Consider the following 22,105-nt stretch of genomic DNA (forward strand, 5'->3'; position numbering starts at 1 on the left):
TTAAACATGCTCTGCTTTATGTTGCAGTAAGATTATTTCATGTATATTGTTACTGGGCTCTATGAATGTATGGAAACAGGTGTTTTGTAGACTACTATTTACCTGGGAACTAATGATCTGTTTTGTGATTGGCCTTTGCATTATTGACGTACAAACGTTATTGATACAGGAAGTGACAGACAGTTCTTCTGTTGTGTCAGATCCTGTTCAATATAAATACTTGCAATGTTGTTAAAGTGAGTTAACTGCTAATAGCCATATTCACTTTGCTGCCCAGTGTGTGTGTGAGAAGCTGAACTAACTAAACACTCGACTGTCTTGACAGGTAGACATATCACATTGATTGCGTTTGAACAACTTCTTCACGCACATCCTTGAAATGCTGACTTGCACCACGAATGCTGTCTTCCCACAACGGCGACTGATGAGGTAGGCGAATTGTTCTCCTCTCTCCTTGCAGTCGCCACGGTTTGCCCCGGAATAACACAACCTACACGAGGCTCTTCTCCTCTTTCCTGCTCCCAGCACGGCACACGAGGCGTGATATCTCGACTCCTCCGTCCTGAATAGCGGTTGTTGCATTATCTTCTTACAAGCTAATTCATTAGGGAATATAATGATGACTTGTTATCAAGAGGTATTGTAGTGATTGTATTATCTGGGAGAACGTTGAAGGACCCTCAGGTTTTTGACTGCAGCTAATAGTTTGATTTAATCACTTGAATAAAAGTAAATTGTTACTTGCGGTCTCATTGGCAGTTTTTATTCAAGTACCAAATCTTCAGGTGCAATGTCTGTCTAAGGGAGAATAATAATACAGTTAAAAACGTTTACAATTAAAAATTTCATTAGTCTGTGAATTTTGCTAGGAGCATATTTCCTCATTTTACTTTCCCCAAACATGCATTAGAATCCAGTTTAATGCAATAAATACATAATCTCATAATTTTAGATAAACCCATGTGACATTTAAGTGCAATTCTTATTTAAATGAGAATCCTTTGCCTTCGAGTAACTGAAGGTATTTGAATAACATGGAGTCTGCATTTTACTACACTCTGAGCTTTGAGAGGTTGTTTTACATCATTTCATTGACGATTGAAACAAAATGAATAAACAATGGATTATGTAAAATGCCACAATCTAAATTGCATGGCAAGAAGAGCACATGGTTAAGACACGTTAAGGATCTATGAAGGCGGCTGTCATGTCAATACTGCAGAAGGTTCAAATGCTATTGAATTTAAATAAATAAATGATGTATGACAAGAAGTTACAACAAAAATCCACTCATCTTGCCGTTCAAGATAAATGTGCTGCACATCGATGATATGAATCTAATACCTTAGAAACACATGAAATAAATGATTTATTTACAACATATTTAGAACACACACACACTCTTCCACTCTCTCTCGCGCTCTCTCTCTCTCTTGATGTCTCACTGTAAAGAAGTAGTTGTGGCGACTGTGTGTTATTTGTGTACTACAGCCTATTACTGTAGGCAGTGAAACAATATCTCTTCTCCGTGCAAGTTTCCCTCGCTGGTTCAACGGTAAATGTTTTTGGGATTCCAAACTGGAATTCTGAATAAAACAGAGCGTTATGCTTCAATACACAGCCGTGTAGAAAACCTGTTCACCAACTGAAATCTATGGTCACAACATGAAGGGCTGCACCAAATGGAAGGGAGATGCTCCTATAACCTGCCGCCCTACTTCAAGGGACCGCCGCAGAGGATAATTGAACTTAGCAATAAGCCTCCCCTCTATTGTTTTAATAGTGGTGGGCATGGGTTTTCTTTTACCTGCTGGCCAAATGACTTACATTTGCATGCTCTTTAGCAATCTGCCCTTTTCTCCGAAATAACACTCATTGCGTAATATTCAAATGAGAGCGGGCCTCAGTCACTAGTACATTATGACTAGCTGGAAACCGTTTAGCATCTGCCAGCCCCTCCACTGGCTGAGCCCACATTATATGTAGTGGTACACAAAGGGTTATGGGCCATCGTTTTGATGGACACGCCGCCTTTTGATTTTTAATTGTAATCCTCTCCACTTGAGGACGGTGGAAACGCCGCTGCCGTCATTTGAAACACTGCAGCCGGAGATGTGGAATAGTATTCAGGCCCGGCGACGCTCCGGCCCACTTCTCATCCCTGTGCTGCAACATTAAAAGGTGTCATCCAACTGAAATGTAAATCACAGTTCTTGAAAACAAATTAGGGCGAAAGATAACAGGGCAGCGCTCTGTCAGTACAGCATCAGAAGGGCTCCATCTAGGAGGTGGGCTTTTCTTTCAGTCCCCAAATTGCAGCTAGGCCTGTTATCATGGGTAATAGTGTGCTGTCAGCCAGGTTGATTACAAGGTTATAGTAAACAATCGGCTCTAAGCGCTCTCTCCCGATGAATTGGAGGAGGGGGGGGCTTAGAGAGAAAGAGGAGCACACATCACATTCATCAAGCAGATTCAAACAGACTCGCTGCCTGTCTGCCTGGCTGGGTGCAATAGTTGGGGCCACCGTCGCTTCTCTAACTCTCTCCTGATAATTGGCCATTCTACTCTGGTGTGATTTTTGCAGCCCTCTACCTAGTTATCATGCTTCTAACCATCAAGCCGAGTTGCTTTATCACTGGAGAAAGTACTTTAATAGCTGCTGGAAGAGTGACTGACAAATGGTCCTGCAGTTTTTTGAAAAGGCTGATTTTGAGAAGTGTTGTAAGCCTAATACAAATAAATAGCCAGGTTATAGACACAACAGGTGAGGATTTTGGCCTAATAACCAATTAGCAATATGAAGCATCTCATTCATCATGATGTTGAGGTGCACCTTGGTTCATTCATATGATGCCCATAACACTCTGTGCAGACTTATGGTGTATTGAAAATGCATGGACACTGGGATGCACAGACAGGTTTACCGTGGTGGCATGGGATTATACTGCACTGTATGGTCTTGCTGTGCCCATTACATTACTAATGCTTCTGCTTCACTGTCTTTGTTTACACTTCTGCCTACTGACGTTTGTCTTTTTCTGATAACTGGACGGGATCTACCTGCTATTTTTACCATTCATCAATTGTATTTGACCACAGGGGAAAGGTGTATTAAATGCAACCGTATGAACATTGCAGTGCTGGTTGTATTGAATTGATTCCTTAGAGCCCGTTCTGCTAGCAAAGAGTTGAAAATCAGAGGATATCACAAACAATCCTGACAGTCTGTGATCTGGTCCTTCTGAACTCCTCTGGTCTGAGAAACAATCCTGACAGTCTGTGATCTGGTCCTTCTGAACTCCTCTGGTCTGAGAAACTATCCTGACAGTCTGTGATCTGGTCCTTCTGAACTCCTCTGGTCTGAGAAACTATCCTGACAGTCTGTGATCTGGTCCTTCTGAACTCCTCTGGTCTGAGAAACTATCCTGACAGTCTGTGATCTGGTCCTTCTGAACTCCTCTGGTCTGAGAAACTATCCTGACAGTCTGTGATCTGGTCTTCTGAACTCCTCTGGTCTGAGAAACTATCCTGACAGTCTATGATCTGGTCCTTCTGAACTCCTCTGGTCTGAGAAACAATCCTGACAGTCTGTGATCTGGTCCTTCTGAACTCCTGGTCTGCTGTCCAGTCATTTGGGAGGTAGTGATAAACACACTGCAGTACTATGTAGTGAATAAGAGCTGAGGACAGACCAGAGGGCTCTCTAACTCCCAGCTCTGATATCCTCAGCGCTACCATTATTTATCTCAATCAGCTCCTTGTTTGAGCCACTTTCAGGCAATTAAAGATAGTTGGGGTTACAAATTTGTTACAAATCAAGCTTGTTTAGATCCTGCTAACGGGGGGACGGGGGGGGGGGGCGGCTGGGATTGGTTTCTGCAAACTTGCCTCTGCCCCTAGTTCCCGAGTGTGGAGGTCTGATAGTAACGAGGGGGAAAGGGTCAGTCGTTTCCTTGGCCGTCTCCAATAGCGAACAAACAGGACCATTGTGGAGCCTTTGGAAGTGATGAGGTTGCAAATGGAATCCTGCAGGAGGAAACAAAGATGAGGGGATTGTTTAGTGTAACAGGACTCTGGGGCAGGTGCCCCTCTCGGACACTTTAATTGATCTAATTTGTTACTTATACCTCTCCGATCAAGCTGCTATCATTGCTGGGCTGTCCCAAAGAGAGTCCTAGACCCGGCCGGGCTCTGCTACTGTGTCACAGTCAGAGGGGAGAACGAGAGAGGGAGGGTAGAGAGGTGGGGGAGACTAAGGGGAAAGAGGATCGAGGGAGGCCAAGCTCCCCAGCCAGCCAGTCAGTGAGACCAGGGCTCTACCCTTACCGGCTTAATTTCACCAGCGTTAGTTCACCTGGCCCTGAAACGAGACGCTCCCAAATATCCCAATTACACTAGCACTTCTTGTCCTTTTGTAACAGGAATTCTCCCTGTGTATTTTTTCTGTACCCTGAGAGCACAAAGTCCACAGTTGTCCAGTGGAGAATCTCAGACGACGTGCTCAAGCAGGCATGTCTGTTTGACAGGAAGTTAGAGGATCGTATGTGCTTTTAATGGCCTCAATTGAACACTGTATCAGGCCACTGTTCTGTAAACTGACATTTTACAGCTGCTGTGGGTCATGTACAATGTTATTGATCTGGGCATCATGGATTCTTTAGCCTCCCAGATCTTGTTTATGCTGACATTACTGCTACTGTTTGGCAACCTTTGTCCTTTGCAGTTGCTAAATGATTGTGTTTGGCACAACGTTTTTCAAGATTGCGTCCTGTCATAAGGTTTAGTCCATTCCACATGGCTTGACTTTGTTCAGTTCCTGATATGGTGATCTAGACCATATCATCTCTGAGGTGTGACCATACTGGGGCTGAGACTGAGACCTGTCTCTTAGGGTTTAAGTTTGGTGTACTTTCTTGGTGCATAATGTTTGACCAATCAAGTTTCTACCCAGTTGGACTCTGTGAGGCAGCGCTGGTTTGGCCTTTCAAGGTTGCGTGGCTTCATAGACCTCTGTGCCATGTCTCTGTGTGCTTTTGGCTATTTCTGTTGGCCTTTTGTTATTTCAGCCCCCTCCTGTCAGAGTCTTAAAAGTTGTCATGCGAGGGGTGAGAGCACAACAAGCTGCATGCCTGCAGCTCCTCACGCATTTCCACTTGGCTGTCAACGGACGAGATGGGCGCAATTCACCCCAATTAGCCAAATCCTCTCAGATTTTCTAAAACAAATCGCATTTTTATTTCGCCCGCGTCCATCGTCTGCCAATTTCACTGGAAGTAAGAGTGCACCAATTAATGGCCGGGGTCCGGCGGCGGCACCACCCACCACCAGCCCTGCCCTCCCTGGCACTGGTGCAGCATGTTTCAAGCGTCGGGTGGCATCTTGTGAGGCCGGCTCTTCATCAACGGTAAAGCAAATGAAATGAGACTAATAGGAAGCTAGTTTCCAGGCAGCCGCTGATTAAAAGGTCTATGGAGCTCCCGAGGCATCGCCTGCGTCCAGGTCTCCTACATCACATCGGGTAGGGGAACTCTAGATTGCTCCTGTAATGTCATTTCGGACATCAGCACGTCTGTCTCCCTAAGGGCCCTCCCATACTTCCCTCAGACTCATTTGTTTTGGGTGGTTGCTATGCGCGGCTAGGAAATCTACACTTCTTCCTTTGGGGTGTTAATTAAGGAGAGCATCTAAAATTAATCAGCAAATTCACCAGGGCGAAGGGGGATCAGTCTGAAGGCCGGGGGAACAAAGTGCTCTCGCACTGTGGAGAAAGGAGCCTTCGGCTATGGCCACGGAGATAAACAAGTGCACAGACGGCGATGTGACACACAAATTCATATAAGTATATCATTTTACACTCATTTTCCTTGTCAGCTTGTCACTTTGAATTATAAAGGTTGATTCGCTTATCTGGCTAAGTGCGATCACACAGGCCCGGTCATCTGAATATCATCATATGGTCAACGTCTCCAGTGAAAGAGCTAGGCTAACTGGGCTAACCAGAGTTACAGGGAAGAGCTAGGCTAACTGGGCTAACCAGAGTTACAGGGGAAGCTCCTCTGAGGTTAGGCCAACCTCAGCCAAATGGACAGCGACCCTTCTGAAAGTCACGGGATCTTCACTCGGCCAGCTGAGGCTTATCTCACCATCCAAACTCCCAGTCTGCAATCCTGCATTTGATCGCCCACGTCTCAAGCCAAACACCAGAAGCATCCTCTCTGTCCCGTACTACTTTCATTCACTTTCATCTGTCTTTTCCTCCACCTTCAACACCTAAACATGCTTAATGTTACTCAATTTTTGTCTTTTTAATTTATCTTTGGAGTTTTTTTTAGCACAGTCTAATTAGCACAGCGCCTGGAGGCTATTTGTGACCTTTCAGTATGTAAATACACCGGCGATGCCTCTCTCTCGTTCCCCATGACAGGAGCCGGGTGGGGTGTAACACGGAGGCACTTGGCTGGGGTGACACCACTAAGGGCATGTTTGGCAGTTAGCTATTGATATGAGTGAGCGAGGTGTTTGGTTCCGCGCCGTGGCAGCAGATTGATGGGTGACAGGTGTGACACTATTGCCTGATGCAATGCGGGGACACTGTCTCCTGTCACTGAACTCCTCTCGCTGCCTCTTCCAATGCGGAGGGAATCATGAGGCCTGTCCTTCATGGGCTCCTGGGTGAGAGAGAGGGCCTCTCTGAGGGGCATACAGTGGCACTAGCATGAACAGGCACAGGAGGCTGCTGAGGGGAGGATAGCTGGAATGAAGTGAACGGAATAGTGCATATAACACAAGGAAACCAAGTGTTTGATGTGGCAATACCATTTTCATTCCATTCCAGCCATTACTATGTGCCCGACCTACACAATGAAGGTATCACCGGCCGTCTGTGGTGGAGAGGCAGGAAGGCAGGCTGCACCCATTACCATCTACTGTAAGTGTACACCGTGTTCCTGGATCTGACACGCCGTTGTCCTTTACTGTTAGGAGATGGAAAGGCCGCATGCTGCTAACATGGGTTTGGATGAGGTTCAAAATCAGCATGGAGTGGGACATTCAGAGATACACTACTGTATGACGGACTGACTGGTTTATGTGTATGTGTGAGAATGAGGTGATGCCAAAGAAAATGTATTTTAATAAAGTTTTCTATTCTACTCTGCTAGGGGTTTTGGCTGTGATGCGGCTAACTCTACCTAAAGCAGTGAAATGTTTGAATTCGCTCTAGTGTTGAAAATATATCATGGTTTAAGTGATAAAAGAAAGGAAATGTCGGTGTCAGTTCATTTTCACCTATTTTTTTCCATAGATGACACCCTGAACACATTGTTGTTAGTATCCATCCTATATTCAATAGAAGTTTTCTGTTTTCTAGGCTACAGTGCCTGCGAAAGGGGTTTTGGCTGTCAGGCTTCAAACATAAAGATATAAAACTGTATTTTTTGTGAAGAATCAACAACAAGTGGGACACAATCATGAAGTGGAACGACATTTATTGGCTATATCCTTTTTAAAGCAAAAAGTGAAAAATGTTTGCAAAATTATTCAGCCCCTTTACTCAGTGCAGTTGAAAATATATCATGGTTTAATGATGATAAATACAATCCATGTGTAAAAGGAAATGCACCTGCACTGTGATAGTATCAGAGGTCCGTGTCAGTTCATTTTAAAGCCGGATTTGGATACAAAAAGATTTTTTAAACATCTTCATAGAAATGACACCCTGCAAAACAAGACTAAATTCAGTTACAAGGAGAAGCCTTCAGAGATATCCATCCTATGAACTTCTCTGAGGTGGGAAATAGAACAATCAGCCAAAACAGGAAATGTAAAGATATCTGTTTTTTCCAGCCACCAAAATTGAACTTTTGGGTTAGACACACCAAACATGTGGAAGAAGGTGCTCTGGTCAGATGAAACCAAAATTGAACTTTTTGGCAACAATGCAAAACGTTATAAAAGCAACACAGCTCATCACCCTGAACACACCATCCCCACTGTCAAACATGGTGGTGGCAGCATCATGGTTTGGGCCTGCTTTTCTTCAGCAGGGACAGGGAAGATGGTTAAAATTGATGGGAAGATGGATGGAGCCAAATACAGGACCATTCATGGAGTCTGCAAAAGACCTGAGACTCGGAGATTTGTCTTCCAACAAGACAATGATCCAAAACATAAAGCAAAATCTACAATGGAATGGTTCAAAAATAAACATATCCAGGTGTTAGAATGGCCAAGTCAAAGTCCAGACCTGAATCCAATCGAGAATCTGTGGAAAGAACTGAAAACTGCTGTTCACAAATGCTCTCCATCCAACTTCACTGAGCTGGCATGGGAAAAAATTTCAGGGGCAAAACTGATAGAGACATACCCCAAGCGATTTACAGCTGTAATCGCAGCAAAAGGTGGCGCTACAAAGATTTGAATAATTTTGCACGCCCAATTTTTCAGTTTTTGATAAAAAGTTTGAAATATTTTCCACTTCATGATTGTGTCCCACTTGTTTTGATTTGACAGTTTTATATCTTTATGTTTGAAGCCTGAAATTCAGTTCAATCGAATTTTAGCAAGGCACTTTTACAGTAGCTGATCTGTTATGTCCACTGGGTCAGGGGGATCAGGCAGATCTGGCTGGATTATTGATTGGGGTATATACCTGGCATGGGGGCTGAACAAAGTTGTTTGAGTCTGGCAGGATAAGGCTTATGCTTACCCGCAGGGTCCTTCTGGACAATGCAACGAGGATAGATAATAAAAGATAGGAACGCCAACATGAAGTAAATGGCTCAGTGGAACTGATTAAACATAGGGCTGTTCTGAACTGATGAGTCCTGGTCCAACTAACAGACCCTTTGGCTACCCCACACACTTTGTTCAGCTCATTGTGAGAACTTATTGAGAGAGAAAAAGTGTTTCTGACAGGTGCTGCCTTTTTGAACTTTTCTTGACACCCCAAAATGGCTTGTGTTGAATTGTGATATGGCTTTTATTCCTCTGAGACATTCTAAAGTGTTTTTACTCACATTAGCATACATTACAAACGAGCGGTGGATTGCCAAACTACATTACTTTAAAAGACAAATGGAGATCTGCATATTGTGAATATGAACGAGGACCAGTAATATGGAATATTAATTGATGGTAATCTCCTTTGCCAGATCATGATTCTGAAATGAGCCAACTCTGACCTGTTTTAGTGGTAAATATAGTTACAGGGGGAAAAGATGTGTAGAGAGAGTTTTAACTCACACACACACACACACACACACACGGCTGAATAACTTACGAGGGTTGTCATCCTTTGTACAAAAGCATAAACAACACTGCAGACAAGACACAGACGTGTGAAAATACCGCTGTAATGCCTGAGTCGTAACTGTTTTACTTGAGCTGGCGTTTAATGTATGAATAATGTGTACAAATGGCACGTCTCTCCTTCCATTTGCAGAGAGCCGTGGTGTATTCATGGACTGCCGGTGGTCTCCAGGGGCCGCCTCGCCCCCTTCAGCTCTATTAAATACCTCTAAAGTGTATAATTGCTGATCAGAGAGGCTGTTTGGTGTGTAACGGCCTTCTTTCTCAGAGAGGAGGATGGTGGGAGGGGGAGAAGGAAGGAACGCTACACCTCAGGTATCATTTGTTCACAGCGGCTGGTTGCTGGTTGCAAGCAGTGGAAGACACACAGCGGAGTGGTTCAGTCAATGGGAGCAGTGGTGTCTCTTTACCGGGGCCTTTGTGTGGAGAACAGGTTGGGTTGTAGCATTGTGGCTCTAACCGGCAGAGCGGACATAGATCCAGTTAATAACTAAAGGGCCCCACTACACAGTGGGATCCCTATCTGCCTGCCACACTGACCTCTGAGAGGGGCTACCCAGGGGGCCTTGGTGTCCCTGTCCCCCAGTCACAATGAGGGGCATCCAGCATCGCCCTCCACCCCCACCCCCCTCCCTCCAGACAGCCCACCTGCCCAGCTACCCCCCCATCCCCCAGAGTGATGTCTGTGTGCGTCCAGGGCCGGCATTCCACTCGGACACTGATGCAGAGTGACCAAAGTGACCGTTTCACACAAGCTGCCCTCCAGTAGAGCTGTGCTGGAGCCAGACTCAGGCAGGCCTGAGAGGACCGGGGACAGGAGGGGACACAGGATGGACATCCTTAACTGGAAGGCGACAGACTCTGGTCTGTTTGTCTAGAAGGCCGTTTTAAGGCAGCTGCCAACATATTTAAGTCATGGACATTACTGTCTGAGATCACACAACTGTATTTTATAGAATGTTCCCAACACAAGAACAGACTTTGGTACGAGTGCTTATAGCTTGGCTGCCCCATCATATCGGAACACTTTGCAGAAGGATTTTAAGACTCGATCATTTTATTCCGATTGATGGTTTTAAATCCCGGATTGGAGGGCTGCTGTCCACAGATTGCACATTTTTAAACCTGCTCTGTATGTTCAGTCAGTCACTTTTCACTGTTTTAACCTCTACTCGTTGTTCTGCTTCATACTGTGCCGTGTGGAACTATATGTATGCTGCCCTCAGTCTTGGCCAGGGCTCACTTGAAAAAGAAATGTTGTCTCAATGTGACCTCTGGTTAAATAAAGGATACATAAAACATCAAATGAGAGAGACAGGACAAAGGGAGATACGTCTCCACAAAGACAACAGCAGAGAGCTGCAAAAAACAACTAGTCATCAGAATCACAGAATGAAATGCAAGCAAGAGAGGGAGAGATACAAGCCTATGTAGAATAGCTTTTTGAAATGACAACAGAGTTATAGATATGCGTAGTGTTTAACACCACTAAACGAGTAGGGATCATATGTGACTGGAAATGATATCTGTTAATGAAGTGAAGAAGATTCACACCTTTTTAGTTTGTATAATTATATTTAACTATAATTAATTATATTTACCTTTTATCTTGTTCTTATTACGTAAGTACAATGTTAATATGTACTCTAGTTGGATATTATAATATTTATTATTTTGTTTTGTCACAAATCATATTTTACTTGTTTTCTGTCTTTAATTATGAAATTAACAATTCAGATTCAGTTAACAACAATAAAGTGGTCTAAAAAGCTTCAAGTGTCAAATCGATACCTTAACAGATTTTTATTGTTCCAGCAAATTTGAGCCGTTTCAAAATGGTTATGGTCACAATTGTACTCTGAAATGTCCAAATTGAAGACCTGGGACCCAATGTTAAAGGCCAAGGCCAGTCAAATTGAGGAAATAGTACAGAATGAATAGAAGGAAACTAAAAGTTTGTTCTCAATTAAATATGAATGCTTAGAGGCAAATCCTGTCACCGCGGAAATATTTCACTCCTTTCTGAATGTGAAGATCGGAAGCTTGAGCTAGCAGGAACGTGTTGATTAATGAAAGACAAACCTTCGCCAATTTAGTGCACATTTTCCTCCTCCTTCCCTCTTCCCTCCTTACCTCCTAGCCTTGTTAGTCCTCAGCCTTAGGTGGAATCATTGAGCAGAGGTTTGCTGTGGCACAGGCCCCTCTGAAAGAGAGAATAGAGCAGAGAGAGGGTTGAAATAATTTGTTTAATTTGGAGCAGCTCCCCTCGCAGCAGGTGATGATGGGGATATGGGGGTTGAGGAGGGTTTGGGGGGGTTGTGGCTGGGATGAGGGGGCTTGGTAGCGGGCGGCTCGGGTACCCCGTGTCACACTTCACTTGCCCCAGCTGCAGACCCTTGGTGTCGGCCTGACCCCCTCCCCCCTGCCACCCACCCTCTCCCCACGCGACCCTCGCCAACACGAAACCAGCTCCTAATTATCTCTGAATAGCAGTTTGTTTTAACCCTAACTTGTGCTAATGGATTGTGATCGGTAGATGGGGGGGAAAGAAATTGAGATTCTTCCTCCTTGTTAATTGTCAGGACACCCATTGTCAGATTCTTGTTGTTGTTATACTTTTGTGCCTCCCGGTTTGACCCACAAGACCCAGAGTGACCAAAGACTCCATTTGTGTGTATAATTCCCCCGTAGAACAAAAGAGAGAGAAATTTAATAAGAAACAGGGTGAACCGACAACCAATTGTAGAGAACTTGCTCATTGTGAAATCTCTTTACACACTTATAATCGATTTGCAGCTAAACTTTTCCAGAGAATTCTGAGCCAGTGAAAACCCCAGATCAGTATAGGACAACACTATGATTCATCCCTCCTGCTCTTTCCTGGGAACATGGCAGACAACAGAACAGCAAAACAACAAACAGTTTGGCCTGAAAGGCCACTGTAGCCTGTGGTCTTCTGTGGAGGCAATGGTCATACAGCGGTGGCAGTTGGTCACACGAAAAGCGGTTTGTCGGTCAGTGAAGTAGGTGGAGGGCACTCGAGCTGCGGCTCCAACAGAGAGAAGTGCTTCAGTTCAGCCGAGAGGGACGGGAACGAGGACAGAACTCGCTGCTGTGGAGGGTCGTCAATGCAAACGAGAGTGTCATCAGACAGGGCAGGTCAGGGGTCAGCTCTGGTTCCGATGAGTCCGTGGCCCCTTGCTGCCTCCTCTCTGCACATAAATGTCTGTTACAGAGAGAAAACAGTGGACAGAACAACAATAAAAATGTTACCAACTAACAGTGGTGGTGTTCATTATTGTGGAGTATAATATCATTGTTTATTGTACGTGGGCGCTAGTACTTAGTGGGATAATGATTATTATTAAAATTCTTATTCACTATAGATGACTGTAAACTTTTGGGGGATCCCGACCCAATATAGGTCCATCCATCCACTGTTATCGTTGGGGAGGCTGGACCCCTATAGCTGGACACACACTGTTATCGTTGGGGAGGCTGGACCCCTATAGCTGGACACACACTGTTATCGTTGGGGAGGCTGGATCCCTATAGCTGGACACACACTGTTATCGTTAGCTGGACACACACTGTTATCGTTGGGGAGGCTGGATCCCTATAGCTGGACACACACTGTTATCGTTGGGGAGGCTGGAGCTGGACACACCCCTATAGCTGGACACACACTGTTATCGTTGGGGATGCTGGCCCCCTATAGCTGGACACACACTGTTATCATTGGAGAGGCTGGATCCCTATAGCTGGACACACACTGTTATCATTGGGGAGGCTGGCCCCCTATAGCTGGACACACACTGTTATCATTGGGGAGGCTGGAGGCCCCCTATAGCTGGACACACACTGTTATCGTTGGGGAGGCAGCTGGACACCCTGTTATCGTTGGGGAGGCTGGACCCCTATAGCTGGACACACTGTTATCGTTGGGGAGGCTGGACCCCTATAGCTGGACACACACTGTTATCGTTGGGGAGGCTGGACCCCTATAGCTGGACACACACTGTTATCGTTGGGGAGGCTGGACCCCTATAGCTGGACACACACTGTTATCATTGGGAAGGCTGGATCCCTATAGCTGGACACACACTGTTATCATTGGGAAGGCTGGATCCCTATAGCTGGACACATACTGTTTGCTCTGGCTTTACAGTCTGTGGACTTACATTGCAATGTGTAGATTTAGTGATTCTGAAACAAGTCATGGGGCTTTCTAGAAAGAGAATGGCGGCTGCTCTCCCCCCTCCTGCCCCACTGGAAGCCCCCAGTGTCTGTCAGACTCGGCTCCAAACAGATGGCAGGCATTCAACAGTGGGGCCCCAGCTTTGCTAAGCTAAAATACCTGATTACAATTCACCAATACAATTCAAATATGATACCGGGGCTTAGGGATAACGCCTCTGTAACAGTATCATTTATTTTCTCCATGTACTCTTTATCCATGTCTTACTGGGAGAGGAGAGCACAAAGCCTTCACCAAACAGACAAAACAAATAGAAGCTGCTTCGTGGTTTTCCCTGTTTGCCAGTTCTAGCTTTTCTTTAGAAATGTGTAGAGTTATATTTGTGAAGAAAAAAATAGATTTTTATTATGTATATCATTTTTGGGAATTGGTTTGTCCTTTTGTTTTGCTACATGTCATTGTTTTAGGAAACGAGTGAATGAATAATGGACGTAGCAATACGCATGGTTTAACTTCTACTTCTGATATGTTGTGGAATGACAGTAATGAATTAAAATGGTATGCTACATTCATAAGCATACATTTTTATTTAGATTTGACAAATATATTCATTTTTAGAACAGTCATACATATACAATGTTGTGCTCTTGCTTCCTATTAATGATGACCTATATTAGTGTAATCCTTTAGGCAAATGTCATTACCATTATGAACACAGAAGTACAGTATAAATACAATATAAATTCTACATAATTCTGTAATATGTTTTGAGTCTCTGACTTGTTGTTGAATACAATAGCGATACAAACTTTTTTTTATATTGACGTATATGTAAATCTTGGGTGGCACTTTCTCTTAAGTAGGGTGAAAAGGGAGTATTTTAAGCAATCATTTATTAACTCACTATATGTAGTGATCTCAGCTCAGTTGAATCAGATGTAGAGATTAACAGACTGAATTACAGACCAATACTTTTTACCCATGACTAGGGTTGCAAAGCTACTGGTAATTTACTAAAGTTACCATTTTGGTAATTAACAGGTAATCTATGGTAACTTTGGTAATTTATTCTTGAATAACTTAAATATATATATATATTCACATATAGTTTGTATTGTACATTTTTTTTGTTCATATAATGGATAGACCATATGGTTCAAGAGAAAATAGCCTAATTAATTTAAAAAGCACCTAATCAACAATGGCATTATTTTCAATTAACTTTGCAACTCTTCCAACTATTGTATTTTTTCGCAAGTACCACTAGTTTGGCGACAACACATTTACAACAAAGACATTGACGTAGTTAAATACATTCAATTTAGTAAAAAATATATAAAGGATATTTCAGCTGAAACCCTCATATTTAACACTAATGGTATTCACTAAGTTGATGGTTTATATTTAGGATGTTTTACAGCTTTGTCATGACATTTGAAGAATAATCTTAGATTTTTTATTTTACATGTGATAAGGCCACACAGAGGACCAGAGATAATGACAGACACCTGTGAGAATCTGAAGTACCCAAAAATGCCACTAGATGTCATCTGATAAAATTACTAAAATAGCTTGAAAATTACCAAAATTCTGGTAAAAAGTTTCCAGTAATATACCCTCCCTTTGCAAACCAATCCATGACCATAAGTGTGGTTCTTTTAAAACCTGCTTTGGTGAAAACTAGGGTTGTCAGAGTTAATCACTTAACTCAAGTTAGCTTAAGAAAAATTGGTACACATTTTTTTTCTCTAATCACATAAAAATCTGTGTGTGATGATGCACTGCACAATAGGTACTTTTTCGCTTTAGATTTCATGTACTGAATAAAAATCTAAAGTTCAATATGTTTCCATCGCTTTTTAAATGACTGATAGTTTGGTCACAAAAACGGTTGTGGTAAATAGACAATGTGCCTACTCTGGTCTTGACATGTGCGCTCCAGCTAACAGCTCTGAGTCAGTGTGGGTCGGCTAGTCTACATGATGACATTATTCTGGAGAAGAAATAAAAACATGTATTTGTCAAACAGCAGTCATGTATTTACCATCTTGTCACCAGAATAAGACCCATGATATTTATTGGAAAGGACTGAAACATCAAGCTCATCACCGTGCACTTTCACCACCCTGTGAAGTTCATCATAACTGATTTAATCTGTAGCCTAATAAACTGCATGGCTTCTCGAATCCTAGTGGAGGACCACACACCCTGTCATCACGTGACTTCAAGTTTACTTTGATATGATGGCTAATTATATACATTTTTGCACAGAGGCATTTCCACTGCCATTTCTCGCATAATACATTTTACCGACACAAAAAGATCCCACCATGTCGAACGGACAAAATATCTGTCAGCATTTATACAATTGTACCAACACTTCCTGTTTCCATCACAGCTTTCGTGATTAAAAAAAAATATAAAACTAAAAATGATATTTTAAAATTTTAATCACAGCAAATGATTAACCTGATTAAATGTTTTATCGTTTGACAGCCCTAGTGAAAACACAAAATACTGAAATACTGAAATGTCTAGTCAAGCTGATTAAAATCTTGTCAATGCTTCAATAGTTTTTTTCCATCATTAGACAAACCAGATATCATATTACAGCTCAATTTGAGCAAAACAATGAGTGTATCTGGGACTGTAGCTATATCCCCCAGTTTATTTCACAACAACATCACTCTATCCTCAACCGAAACACTCCTCACTATACTGTAGCACAGCATGGGTTCTGGGGGACAGCCCCAGATGACTTTTTAAAAACATTTTAAAGCAATTTTCCTGACACTAAATGTCATTTATGGTCAGCTAGGCTTTATCAGGATTAAATTATATTGAAAAATTCAATGCTTCAATAGTGGTTAGTGTGACTAGTAAGATGTGTCCAGTTCAAATTAGTACAAAAGTCAACTGGCAGTTAACCCACTGTTCATTGTCATTGAAAATAATAATAAAATGACTTGCCTGGTTAAATAAATGAAAATAGGGTAATATTTGAAAGGTTTGGGCTAGAGCAGGGGTCTACATCCTTTTCTTTCATAAGAGCTACTTTATAGTCATACACAGCCTGCATACTTTGTTATTGTGTAGGCCTAATTCGACTAAGAGAAACAAAAGAACACTGCAAACATAATGTCATTTGCGTTTTGGTTCTTAAAACCACACATTTTGAACAACAAAAACTTTTGACAGTTGACTACTTTGAGAATCTTGCCTTTTTAAGATGAGAGAAAATAAAAGGGTTTTACATTTGAACAAATCTGTAGTCTGCAGGACTAGGCTACTGTCAATTCTTTGTAATTTGACATTCTGTTTTAAAGTGTCATTTTGAGCAACAACCACAGTGAGTAGGCTACATATTCCACAACAAATCGTGAAGACACAGAATAATCATAAAGTATGAGGAATAACAAAAGTGTAGTCCGCAAGCACATTACTTGACCGTTCTGCTTTCCCTTTTTCCATGGACTTTTTTTTGGGCGCCATTGTTTGAAGCGCTGTCACATCAATGTCACCATGAACATGTTGAAAATGTACATGTCTCAGCAGCATACATATTTGATGCAACGAGGGTAGAAATGGCGTATTTGCTCGATATTAATTACTTTGCCGAGCAGAGCTGTTTTATCGAGATTCAAATATCCAGTGCATTTTGTGCGTAGGTGCATCCAGACCCAGCTTGACTACATTGTAATCACGAAGCGGCCACAGTGCACTCGCATGTGGGGCCAGGCAAGGACTGTAACGTTTGTAACAGAGTGAAAACATTTTAGCAATGTGATTTAACCGATTGATGCTGGAAAAACACTGTAGATGGTGTGTAATGCCAAAATGCAGAATGGTGTGTAATGCCTGTAAAATTATTTCACAGATTTAAACATGTAATATCTACCAATTATTTATCAGTATCTACTTGCGAGCTACACATTGACAGCATTGAGCCACCGGACGTGCAGTTTTGTGCTAAGGTGCAACTTTTGCTCGGCTGATGGAAGGGCAGGCTACTCGGAGTCAGAGGCTGCTAAACAACGAATCTTAACCAGACATGCCAGGCTACCAAGATCATCAGGATTCTTACAGGCGAAGTCAAATGATACAATGAATTTGCTCGTGGTGCACGGCACTAAAATGATATGTAACGACACCTTGAGTCCATCGGACATGAAACAACTATACAAATGTAACAGCACAACAAAAGGAATAAAACATTTTATTTTGCTGGTGCCTATTCATTTGAACTAGTGTTTTCTAACAGCACTGAACCAAAACAGTGGCACCTGGACGCAAAACGTTCCAGTGGTCAAAACCATTTATCTTGAGGTGATGGGGAGGGGGTGCAAAATGCAATCTGTTCATTATTATATCATATAGAAAAAAAGACAACAATTTTAAGAAAGACTAGCTCAACACATTACTAATCATTGAACATGACAAATGACCCAATAGATCATGATCATTTTCTGGCAAAAAAAAGTGTGGGTGAAAACCCCTTATTTTGAAAGCGGGGGGCAGTTGCTCCATTGCTCAGGTTCCTATGGTGGGTTTTGATGTGGCTATGATCAGGGTGGTATTGGATTGGTTACTACTGAGGTGTTGAGGGTGTGAGGTATGTTACAAACAGTGGGGGGTTTGAGTTGGTACTAGGTGATCCCTCCACCCACACCTTCAGCAGGCCTGGCCGGGCTCCTGCTCCTCAACACCAAGCCGTTAGTGGCATCACAGTCTGCCCCACATCCCAACCACCTTAATTAGCGATTCAGCTCCTTTATTTTTGTTTGGTTTCCCCTCCGGCTGCTAATTAATGCTTAATCAAAACTGCTGAACTGAGCTTGTAGAAAAATTCATGAATATTATAATGAGCCTGACAAAAAAAAATTCATATGGAGGTTGTTGGCTCCATTTGTATTTGTTACTGTCAGAGGTTTGAGGCACTCCACGTTTTTATTCCAGGTTTTATTCCACTAACAGGGATGGAAGATGTGGAGCTATGGAGCCACTTGTAACCAATCCAGACAGAATTGAAAGGAGTTTTCCTTGTCACTTTGATCTATGGGTGTTTCCATTGTAAGCATTGCATTGTTTCAAGGATCCACCTTGTTGAAGACAGTTAAGTGGGATAGAGATAATACTCTTTTGGTTTGGAGGCCTTTTAGAGGGTGAACACATGAACACATGATCCATTATTTGATCACACCACATAATCATTGTGAGTCAGAACAGTGTGGTCCGTTGTATAGGGAAGGTCCATCTTTATTCTTTGACAATTTTGTCAGTAAAAGTAAGTCAAATTTGACATTTCAGAAAAATGTGAATTTATATTTATTTTTTAATGGTACTTTTTACTCAGTGCAGAAATTATGTAGAAGAGCAAATAAGTAACATTTGACTATTCCTATATATCAATGGGTTGTTGGTTATTATTTCCCTCAAAAGACTAAACCTTATCTTTTTCCTTCAGACATACTTAAGGCAATTATTCTTATGAAGTTTACTTCTTAATTGTGCATTGTGTTTCTTGGTGACTTAATTGAACATGATTAATAATATCTCCTTGGAGGAAGACCTGTCATGTTTCTTTGTGACTGATATCTTAGCAAGTGGAAAATCTTAAGGAATATACACCAACTGCTGCTGTTTATCATATTTTATTAAAAACTATGAAATTGAAATGCATTTATTCAGATGCTAAACATTTTATTTTATTATTCAAAAAAATCACACAAGAAATGCTTCTGCAACATCGTTGAGTTAAATAACATTCATGACAACAATCATGCTCCCTCTTTAGAGAAATAAACATGCCTATTTTTTACATCAGTGACTAAATCGAAAATGGCGTTGAAGGCACCCACATTCAAATTTTGGTGACAATTCCTCTGACGTTACCCAAATATAATTTGACTCCTGACAAGGGGATGTCATTTCTAAAACAGAACATTCCTATCAGTGGAACCCACATTTGCATAATTTGGATACTTCTGTTTCCGCCAGCGATGGTTTTTGACATGCCCAACTGAGAGGCATGGAGTGAGAACCGTCAATACACATGAAGTAGAGCGAGAGAGAGAGGGGGACAACCATCGGAGCCATCAGAGTAAACAAAACAAATTTAGCTTGGCGAAAACAACGCTTACCCCAGCTGGTAGTTGGAGATGACCGAGGCGTACGATGGGGTTGACGCCCTGAGCAGCAGCCTTGACATTCAGCTGAGCGGTTCGGAGAGAACTGGGGGAAACAAAAGTACTCTTGGAGTTGTTTTAGTGACGAGATGACAAAAATGACTGAACTGACGATAATGCCATGTAGCTCGTTTGCTCTAATTGTTGATTCAATTTGCTAATGACTAATTTGATGTAAGTGGCAGACACATCTCCGCATGTTCGGGACATGGTAAAATAGACGGGAGGTGGCGTGATGGCTTGTCACGGAAGGGTTGCTCAGCTCCGCTCGTCGTTGAATATTCGATCAGAAGATCACTCTTAATTGTTTCTGATTTGTTTATTTTCTAATGCAGTGCATTGGAACACACTCCAACGGTCATGGTTTTGACCCCCCCCTTCCCCCTTCACTCTGTCCCCCACCCCACACTCACACACTTTCACAAGTGGCCCTCGAACGTCCATCACACAGGCAGATGGAGGATCACTATAAGTTATTGCTGCGCATCAACAAAAGCGTTCCCTCTCTTATCCCAATGTTCTCCTTGAGCCCCACTGAAACTCTCTGATCTAGAGGAGCAGATGAACTCCCATGCAGACACATTGGCCCTCTATTGAAAATCACTACCTGTTGCCATGTAAACGGATTCAAACTCAAAAGTCTAAAGGAGACTATTGTTCTGAGTTGTGGTCCTAAAGGCTCATTGGCTAGTGTTTGTTCGCTGAGTGAAGGCATTTTTTTATGTTGTTGCATTTTGTTGAAAGATCTCATTTTAACTTGTTCAGTGTAGCCATGTACCCCAAACCAGCTCACTGTAAAGCTATTTAGAGTATTTGGTTAAAAATAACAAACAGATTGGCTTCAGCTCACAGTTTCTATCAAGATGAAAACATCTGAGACTGGAGAGGAAAGCACACTTCTTTATTTCAGGGAAGCAAAATGAAACATGTTTAGTGAAACAACAATAATGACTGGAATCTGAATATGTGAACTGGTCAAACATTTCCAATGCGTCTTTTGTTCTGTTGACCCCGGGCAGATTCTTCAACAGACTAGTCTTTCTTCTAGTTCAAATGGCCAGCCAAATATTTATCCCAGAACAACTTCCTCTGGCGAGGGTTAGATCAAACTTCAAACCGGACCTACGATACGTTAAGAAGATGTGTGTGTAAGGTTGAATACTGATGGACTGATTATCATCTGGATACATATTAAAACCAAACTCCCAGAGAGAGATGAAGACAGACTTACCCAGGAATGCTGGAGAAAACCTCAGAGTGCAACTCTCCTGTTGCTTCCTGCCTTTGCCAAGTCTGTTGGGTTGAAATCAATAGTCCGTGTCCTCTAAGTATCCTGCAGTTTGGGAAATGATTCTCCACTCTACTTTCCTACTTTGGCTCTGCTACAATATGTACACAGTACTCCCTTGCTGGGTTAAGGATTCCAAAGACCACAAAACTCTTTTGGTTTTTGTCTTATATTGCATCGCTTGATGTGCTTCCTACATTGTATGACTTGCAAATTGTTCTATGATATTGAATGGGATTGACATTTGTAAATGTTAATGCATAGAATATTTCATATTTTCAAAATGGGCGATGGAAAACGGCAGTCTAATTAAAATAGAATGATATTTCCTCTCTCACGTCGTCTGGGGCCAGTGAGTGTGTTGCTATGGAGATTGGGAATAAATATGCTCATGTATTCATGTATTAATTCATACATCTGACTAGGTATTTATTTGTGTATGCTCATGTATTTATTTATTCATTTATACATTTGGATGGTTATTTTATCTGGACAAACAAGACTTCAGTGAAAGGATGACTCTATGATGCCACACAATTCTAACAATTATCTAGCTTGTCAAAATCAGGGGTCTAGACTGTGTCAGAAAACCCTGGAATGAATGGTATTTGATTTGGATTTGTTCTTCATCAAACGAGGTGACATCACCACTCCATCGCTATTGATGGAAAATGTACTCGCTACGGCTGTGATACCTGGTTGTCTCAGCTAGGTATCTTAAGATGAATACACTAATTGTAAGTCACTCTGGATAAAAGCGTTAAATGACTACAATGTAAACGCTTGTAGTGATGTGAAACTGTAGACCTAGAGAGGAGAGCCACCAGGGTCACAGGGGAGTGTCACTTTAGGGCACTTTTATATTAGTATTGATAAATAAACATTATTTAAAACATCTGTCAGGCCCTGTTAAATATCCTCACCCTGGTTCAGTGACTCCAGAAACCCAGGGTATTGAATATTTAATTATTGTACTAACTGAATAATCAAAAAGTCAATTTCTAAACAATCGCCCGCATTCGGAAAGACAATTGCATTTGTAATATGTGCATGTGTGGCGTCCTCCTCTCTCACCCCTGCCCCGCCATGCCTTCTCAAAGTCTGACAGTGAAGGAGCAGTGCTAC

The 22,105-nt window shown here is 42.2% G+C and overlaps 1 long non-coding RNA gene across 1 annotated transcript in view; it reads left to right on the forward strand.

The window, feature by feature from the left end:
- The first annotated feature begins 166 nt into the window (after positions 1 to 166).
- Positions 167 to 22,105, forward strand: part of LOC121846759 — a 30,928-nt gene continuing 8,989 nt past the window's right edge. The window contains exons 1-2 of the long non-coding RNA XR_006083679.1: positions 167 to 236; positions 326 to 429. This is a non-coding gene — a long non-coding RNA (uncharacterized LOC121846759). The remainder of the gene's footprint in view (positions 237 to 325; positions 430 to 22,105) is intronic.

Source organism: Oncorhynchus tshawytscha, linkage group LG07 (assembly GCF_018296145.1).
Source record: "Oncorhynchus tshawytscha isolate Ot180627B linkage group LG07, Otsh_v2.0, whole genome shotgun sequence".
Lineage (NCBI taxonomy): Eukaryota > Metazoa > Chordata > Actinopteri > Salmoniformes > Salmonidae > Oncorhynchus > Oncorhynchus tshawytscha.